The 8,698-nt window shown below is 38.4% G+C and overlaps 1 pseudogene; it reads left to right on the forward strand.

Moving 5' to 3' along the window:
• The window catches only part of LOC107283620, a 20,163-nt pseudogene that overhangs the window by 2,666 nt on the left and 8,799 nt on the right, over nt 1-8,698 (forward strand).

Here is an 8,698-nt window from a genome sequence, read left to right on the forward strand (position 1 = left end):
ACGTCTATCTGATCATTGCCATCTGCTCTGTTTCCAGCCTCTTCTTGCTGGCCACTCTCATCTACGTGGCCCTGCGATGCCACTGCAAGGCAAAGGAATCCATGGTTTATGGCCCTGGCATGGCCACCCTGGTCTGTGCCAGTGAAGTGGGCAGCTGGTCCTATTCCAATCGCCACAGCCACATCCTGGCAGGGGTGAGTGCAGAGGCTGGTGCCAAGAGTGACCTTATGATTTTCAGTCCCAACATTCCCATTTTTGCAAATAATGGGGAACTTAGGAATGGGACAGAATTACCCTCAGATTCAGCTAAAGAGGTGAGTTGTGCTCTTTTTGGAGTCCTTGACATAAAGTCAACACCGTATATTTGTGCTTCTATTTTAGGGTTAATCTCAATACAAAATATTGTTTCAACTGAAGTGTTAAATTTAAAATAATAGTCTTGGCAACGAACCTCTTTGTTAATCAGTTGATTTAAAAGTAATTTATTCTAAGAAATTTTGGAATATAAGTGGCTACTGAGGTACATGTTAAATTTGTAGTTTATTTAATAGTTTTCAAAGTTATTTCTCCAATAGAAAAATAAGTAAACTTACTACCATTATTTTACTTAATATGGCATCTCTCTATCAAAAGTGACTCTGGGTATTTATTATGTTTTGAATTTTTTTTTGTTCATGATTCTACTAAACAAATGGAACATTAAAATAATTTTGCTTTTGTGAATAATTTTATTCTTTAATGAATAAAGTATGGATTCTCAGTCTGATGGGTTTTTTTTAAATAATATTTATGGCTGATGCATGTATTCCAAACTTTTAAAAGAACATTGCTTGTGAATATCTTAGCAACTGGAAGGAATTAATAAATTAATAAACAATATAATTTGAAAAGAAGCAAAGCAGAAATATGTTTTAACTGTAGATTGTTTCTGCTACATGTAGTTATTTTATCTGGTAACTATATCCTATTATTAGAAATCATTAAATTAAGCATAATTTTATAATTTTATTCTTATTGATAAATTCTTCATGTTGAATGGATTCTCAATTTGATTCCTGTTTTCAAACCAGTGTTCATGCTGTGTATATGGATTTAAAGTTTATTTAAGATTATTTGGACTTCCTTAAGTTTGCACTTAGACTTTCTAAAATTTTTCATATGTTGTTGATACTCAAAGTTGTTGGATTCAATATTCTAAATATGGTCTTACCAAGGCATTATAAAGTGGTAGTAACACTTCATGTGATCTTGATTCTATCCCTCTGTTAACGCAACTTAAGCCTGCATTGGCTTTTTTGGCAGCTGCAGCACACTGCTGGCTCATATTTACCGGTAAGTGGTTGTCCACTAGGACTCCTAGATTCCTCTCACAGTTACTGCTATTGAGCAAGGTACCACTTTCTACACCTATGCATTTGATTTTTCTTGCCTAAGTGGAAAACCTTACTTTTCTCACCATTGAATTTCGTTTTGTTGGATAGGATCCAGTATTCAAGTCTGTCAAGATCCTTCTGCAGTATCTGTCCAACTGGGGGAAAAAAAACATTGCTAGTAATTGACTTACCTTCTATGTTGATGGAGGAGGGATTCAATAGTATTTCTTTACGCAGGACATTTCTGCAGTTATTCCAGTACTGCAAGTAAAATCAACAGTATATGTTTTTCTTCACTGCCCACTTCATTGCAAATGACATGCAGAATTCACAGCCCTCCTTTTTATTCATTGAGAGGGTTGGACCCAAATGAAAGTTCTAATTTTAAATCTTTAGGAATGTAGCAAAGTTCTGTTTGATTGTAATTGGTTCAATAACTCATCTGTGAGTGAAATCATTCTACCTCAGCTAACTAGATAAAGAGTGCCCCTGTGAGTTTTAAACAAAGAGCCCAGAAGGAAAACTAGCTTGCTCAGGAAAAGAAAATAATTAATAAAATCAAAATACGTTGCTCCTAGATTTTGAATCTCCTACATTCTAAGCAAAATCATAAGCATTATGCTATTTCAGTATTATTTAGGAAGGATTGACTCTATTACACTCCAAAAGGGTTGAAAAGACAGGGATTTTGATTTTGGAATTGGTTATTGTGCCTGCATATATGTAATTTGATATTTTAACTCTGTATACTGTATATTGTATATAAATATAATTTAAATATGTGCATGATCTTAATTATTGACATCTTGATAAGTTTCACCTTTTTAGTATGGGGAGTGGTGAAAATTTATTCAAGATTGGAAGGATAAATCTACATTTTACAACCCTAACAAGACAGTGTGGGTGTGTTTTGCCGGTTTCAGGTGTGGCTCAGTCTGAATAAAGACAGAGTCCAGGTATTTGCCTTTAATTCTTTTACATGTTTATTCAGCTGAATAAATATGGGCCCCTCTGAGGAAGAGGGAACCCTGAATACACTTTGACACTCATATTTATATGTTTGCTGCATTGTTTACTTCACCACCCAGAAGCACTGGCACACTCCACCCAGACAAGCTGACAGACTCTAGATAAGATAAAGAAGTACAGAAATAGTTATCCATCGCCCTTGGAGGTCTTTCAAGGACATCAAATGTTATCAGACAAGACAGTCACTTGTCTGAAATGGTACAGGTTCTCCTGCTCGAGCAGGGGGCTAGACTAGAAGACCTTCAAGATCCCTTCCAGCTCTATTCTATTCTATTCTAATCTCAGGGACATTAGGTGTTTCCCGAGGAACATTCCATGACCTTGAAGGCCTGCCGAGGCAACTGGGTTAACTGCACATATGTTTCATCAAGATTGTCATTGGATTCGTTGGATTCCTGATCAACAGGTGGGTATTTGGGTATTTGGACCCTCTGAAGACAAGGTTTTTCATCTTTCATTCTGAATGGGGTGGCACTACCCAAGACAGACTCAGTGCACAATCTGGGGGTCCTCCTAGACTAACAGCTCCTACTTGAAGACTAGGTGGCTGCTGTGGCTAGAGAGCCTTTGTACACCTTCGGGGAATGTGCCAGTTGCGCACATTCCTGGACCAGGAGGTCCTGCTCACCATGACCCATATGCTTGTAATCTCCTACTTAGATTACTATAATATGCTCTACTTGGGGCTGTCCTTGAAGAGTATTTGGAAACTTCAATTGGTGCAAAATGTGGCTGCATGGGTAATAAAAGCTATACGGTACATGTAACACCATTACTCTGTGAGCTGCATTGTTTGCCAGCGTGTTTCTGGGTGCAGTTCAAGGTACTGATTATCATCTTTATAACTCTGCATAGCTTGGGACCAGGTAACCTGAGGGACCATCTTTTTCCAAAAGTTTCTACCTGTTCGATCAGATCCAACAGACTCGGTGTGCTGCAGACCCTCTCAGCCAAAGAGTGCTGACTGGCAGGAACTAGAAGATGGGCTTTTTCTGCCTTATGGAATATCATTTCCTCAGAGATTAGAATGGTCCCAACCTTGTTAGCTTTTCACAATGCTCTAAAAACTTGGCTATGTACCCAGACCTGGGGCTCAGAATGTGTGAAGGGTCCCATTACTTGGCTTTACTATTGACTAGCTGTACCCGGCCACGCGTTGCTGTGGCTCAGTCTGGTTAAATGGAAAAGAAGTGTGTTGCTTTTACGTCCAACAGATGGCACTGTTTTTTAAAAAAATGTTTTTACCTGTCACAGGTGTGACATCTATATAATAGTACATATATAAAAACGCGCGTATTCGAATGCAACGTTGTGTCAAAATTTCAAAGCAATCGGTGAAGAACTTTTGGAGATTTAAGATTTTGAACAAACGAACATTTACATTTTTATTTATATAGATTAATCATAATGGCTGCTGTCTATTTATACTCATTTATTTTGTGGATTTTTTTAAAAAAAACACCAATTAAATTGGGGTCATTATTAGCCTTTCCTTGGAATTATGTTTTTTATGTCATTCTTTTCCAGGATTTTTTCTTTTCAATTTTGAAATTCACTAATTTAATTAGTACTATTGTTTGGATGCATTTTTTATGTATCTGAAATATAGTATACCATTTCTTGCACCCTGAATGATAGGCAATAGGTCCTTATATTCTTTTGTTTTCTTTCACATATAACAGTTTAACTTTTAACTATCATATCCTTGCTCCATCTTCCCTTCTTAAGACTTCCCAGTTCCTTTAATTAGCTTGTAATCAATGATCTTCCTTATTTTTGTCTGAATCTCTTCAAGTTTATCTGAATCCTTCTTAAAAGGTGCGAAGAACTGAACACAGGACAAATGAGCTGATTGCAGATAAAATGGAATTTGGGGTAAGAGATTGATCACCTTCAGGAACGTTTGCTGAAGTAATAAGTGTTAGTGTCCACAATTTTATTAGTAGACCACAATAAAAATGGTTTTCCCATACCTTTTAGAATACATGGAGACAAACCTGAAGGATAGTAGAGTTAATTATTTCGTAGAAGATTGTAATATAAGAATAAGTAAAGCTTTAATAAACATAGTCTATAAATCAAAAAGACATAAATTATAGAAAAGATCCCAAAGATGCTTTTTCACGAGGCAACTGGACTTTCTTGTTTTTCTTTGAAAACGTTTGGCTTCTCATCCAAGAAGCTTCTTCAGCTCTGACTGGATGGTGGGGAATGGAAAGATTTATACTCTTGCAGACAGCTGCTCATTTGCATTCTTTTAGCTACCTGGAGGGTTATCTGTGTCTCCAGGGTCACCTGAGTAGTGCAAATGGGTGTGGAGCCTTCTTGGAACTGTTGAAAGGATTGTGTTGTAGACCGGAGATAGATGATGTCGGATCCCTCCTCCTCTGTTGAGGGAGGGCTGTTCAATTTTGACACAGATGGCCTCTTTGACCCCTCTTTCAAACCAGCGGTCCTCTCTGTCCAAAATAAGGACAGACGCCTTAACACTGAAATTTACAGAAAACCCACTCACATGGATCAATATCTACATTTTGATTCACACCACCCACTGGAGCACAAACTGTGAGTTATCAGAACCCTACACCACAGAGCTGAAGAGCTGCCTACCAGCAAAGAAGGAAAAGAAAAAGAAATAAAATACATCAAGGAACCCCTCAGAACATGTGGCTATCCCAAGTGGGCCTTCATCAAATCTCAAAAAAGATCTAGTAGGAGCTCCTCCATAAAAGACCAAGAAGAAAACAATAAACGAAGCAACGTAGTCATTCCATATGTTGCAGGAATATCAGAAAAGTTCAGGAGGATCTTCAGCCAACACAACATACGTGCACACTTCAAACCTAAGAATACACAAGGCAGAAGCTTGTCCACCCCAAGGATAAAACACCCAGACACAAACTGAGCAACGTGGTATATGCAGTATAATGCAGTGAGCCATGTGCATATCTGTACATCAGGGAAATGAAACAACAACTTCATAAATGTATGGCACAACATAGGAGAACAAACCCATCAGGACAAAATTCAGCAGTCCATCTGCATTTAAAAGACAAAGGCCACTATTTAAAGACAGCAAAGTCCACATTTTGGACAGAGAGGACCGCTAGTTTGAAAGAGGGGTCAAAGAGGCCATCTATGTCAAAATTGAACAGCCCTCCTTCAACAGTGGGGGAGCTGAAGAAGCTTCTTGGATGAGAAGCGAAAGGTCTTCAAAGAAAAACAAGAAAGTCCAGTTGCCTCGTGAAAAAGCATCTTTGGGATAACTATGACCTGGATGACTGAGAATCTCCATAGACTTATAGAAAAGATCTTGGAAATAAATTAGATAAACTAATGCAAAGATACCATCAGGCGCAAGGAACCAGAAATAATGCGATTATTGTTGCTTGCCTATAGACAGGAGACTTGTCAGAATAAAGCAGTACAAAACTACTAGATAAATACTCCAAAGTTTTAGGAAGGATCTCCCTTCAGCACACAAAAGGGACTCAAGGCTACTCAGCTGTTTACTCCTCCCTCAGTTCAGCATCATAATCCATCATGTATACATTTTACAGCATTTGTACATATGACCATCTTGACTCTGCTTATATACTTCTAGTAAAGGAGCATTTACACCTCCAGCTGTGCCTCCATCGCTGAACAACTCTTACAATTGAGATTATTTTTTCCTAATGCCCAGTTGAAATCTGCTTTCTTTTTCATTGATTGATTATGTACTATCAAATTGCTGTTGACTCTTAGTGACCACACATAGATTTTTTCCCATTACAATCTGGGTCTTTCAGTTTTTCCAGTGGTGTACTCATAGCCTCTATAATAGAATCCATCTACCTTGCTGTTGGTCATCCTCTTCTTCTCTTTCCTAGAATCATAGGGTGGAATGGACCTTGGAGGTCTTCTAGTTCAACCCACTGCCCAAGGCAGGAGACCTTACTGCATTTCAGACAAATGCCTATCCAATCTTTTCTGGAAGACCTGTGAGCGCCCATAACTCTGGGAGGCAAGTTGTTCCATTGATTAATTGTTTTCACTGTCAGAAACATTCTCCTTAGTTTCAGATTGGATCTCTCTTTGATCAGCTTCCACCCATTGCTTCTTGTCCTGCACTCAGGTGCTTGGAGAATAAGTTGGCCCCGTCCACCCTCTGACAACTCCTCAAGTACTGGAAGAAAATGATCATATCCTCCCAATCCTTCTCTTTGTTAGTCTAGACATACTTAGTTCCCTCAACTGTTCATCATATGGTTTAGCCTCTAGTTATCATCATTGTTGCTCTGTATACTCTCTAGATTCTCAGCATCTCTGATGTATTGTAGTGATCACAATTCGACCCACTATGGTCTCACTAGTGCAGTATAGAGCAATACTATCACTTCTTTGGATCTTGATGCTATCCCTCTGTTGATGCAGCCTAGGATTGCATTCTCATCATTGAACTGTGCCTTGTTGGATAGGGGCCATTGCTCAAGCCTGTAAAGATGCTTCTGAACTATGAGTCTATGTTTCAAAATGTTGGCAATTCCCCTCCCCAATTTGGGATTATCTGCAAATTCCATCTCGTCATTGATTCTAGATCATTTATGAAGATGTTGAAGAGCATTGGGCCCAAGAGAGAACCTTGAGGTACCCCACTACATGCTTCCTTCCATGTATATGTAGTTCCATTAAGAACTGCATGCTGAGTGCGGTTGGTCAGCCAACTCTGAATCCATCCGATGGTGAAACTCTCTATCCCAAATTGTTCTATCTTATCAAGAAGTACGCTGTGGTCTGCTTTGTCAAATATCTTACTGAAGTCCAAATAAACTATATCCATAGCATTTCCTTTATCCACTGATTTAGTCACTTTCCTTCCATTTTTTTTGCATCTTACCCAGCATTAGAATCTTGTCCAGAGAGTTAGGTGTCTGAAGTAGGATAGTTTGAGCTAGTCATTTGTGCCATGAATGAGAACTCTGGGTTGATTTGTTCAGTGATCCATTTGCTTGTTGAATGTTCATAATGTTCTCAGGAGATTTAAACTAGATGCTCTCTAAATTTCTCTTTATTTTTCTTAGGTTGTCACTTCATCCTTAAAGCAATTACTCTACATTAATTTCTTTGAGCTCTGAGCTCTCCCTCTCACTAGTTATTGTTACTCACTAGTTACTCCCTCTGACTAGTTACATCCTAGTTACAGCAGATCCTCCTTTTTCTTCATGTATTACTGATGTAGACCAAAACTAATTTTTGTTGTTCTTAGCTTTCCATGCAACCTAAGATCCTTTTTAGCCTTTAGCCTTTCTGATTTTCTTTTTACAGACTTGGCTACTTGCTAATACACCTATTTGATGATAATGCCAATGTTCTATTTTCTATACATATTTGTTCAGCTCTTATTTCAGTCCAAAGCTTCCTGTGTATCCACAATGCTTTTCTAAATTACGCCTTTTTTTCTTCACGTGGGAATAGTATACAATTGTACTACCAATATCTTAATTTTGAGAAGTTTCTAAATATCCTGCACACCCTTTGACTGAGGATTTCTTTCCACAATCTTTGGCCTAGTAAATCTCCAAATATGTGGAAATCAAGTGTCTGCTATATGTATGGTATGACTCACATTTCTCTCTGTAGTGCCTTAAAAAAAAAGATGTAGCCTCTTCTTCTCAGGGTTCCTGTTGCTTTTACCTTCTCAACCAATTTTTTCATGATGTTCAGACTCTGATTTAGGATAGACAATCACCTTGTCAAGTATTTCCCTCATTAAATACTTCTTAATAGTTTGAACATTTTGTGTCAATATTGAATCATAATGCTGAACCTTAGCTATTACGCTTCTTAGAGGTGATTGAATGATTAAGGAAAAAATGATACTGAAAGTTAGAGTAACACAGAAATACATGAATTAACTCCAAGCAGTCTATGGAAACATACATTAATATGCTCATAAATATTGGAAGTTTATTAGAAATCTGTCATGAATACAAAATGAAAGTCTATTTCTCCATTTTGAAATGCGGTCACAAGAGGTCGCTGTTTCCTAAGGAAAGCCTCTAAGTGAAACTGAAAATGCAGAGCCCCTCCCTTAAAGGGACCGACATTCCTGCCGGCCAGATCCACCAGGGAAATATCGAACAACACAGAGAAATCTCAACAAGCCAAGATCCAACCTATGAAAGCATTGCCAGTATGGCTGGGCTACGTGGGCTCCGCTCCTGACCCCTTGGAGGCAAGGTATTTAGAGAAAAAGAGAAGGGCTTGCGGGGCTGTGCCTGTGTCTGCGATGCTTACCTGGCCGAAGGGGCTGC

This window comes from Protobothrops mucrosquamatus, unplaced genomic scaffold (genome assembly GCF_001527695.2).
Source record: "Protobothrops mucrosquamatus isolate PMUCROS unplaced genomic scaffold, P.Mucros_1.0 scaffold45, whole genome shotgun sequence".
Classification (NCBI taxonomy): Eukaryota; Metazoa; Chordata; class Lepidosauria; order Squamata; family Viperidae; genus Protobothrops; species Protobothrops mucrosquamatus.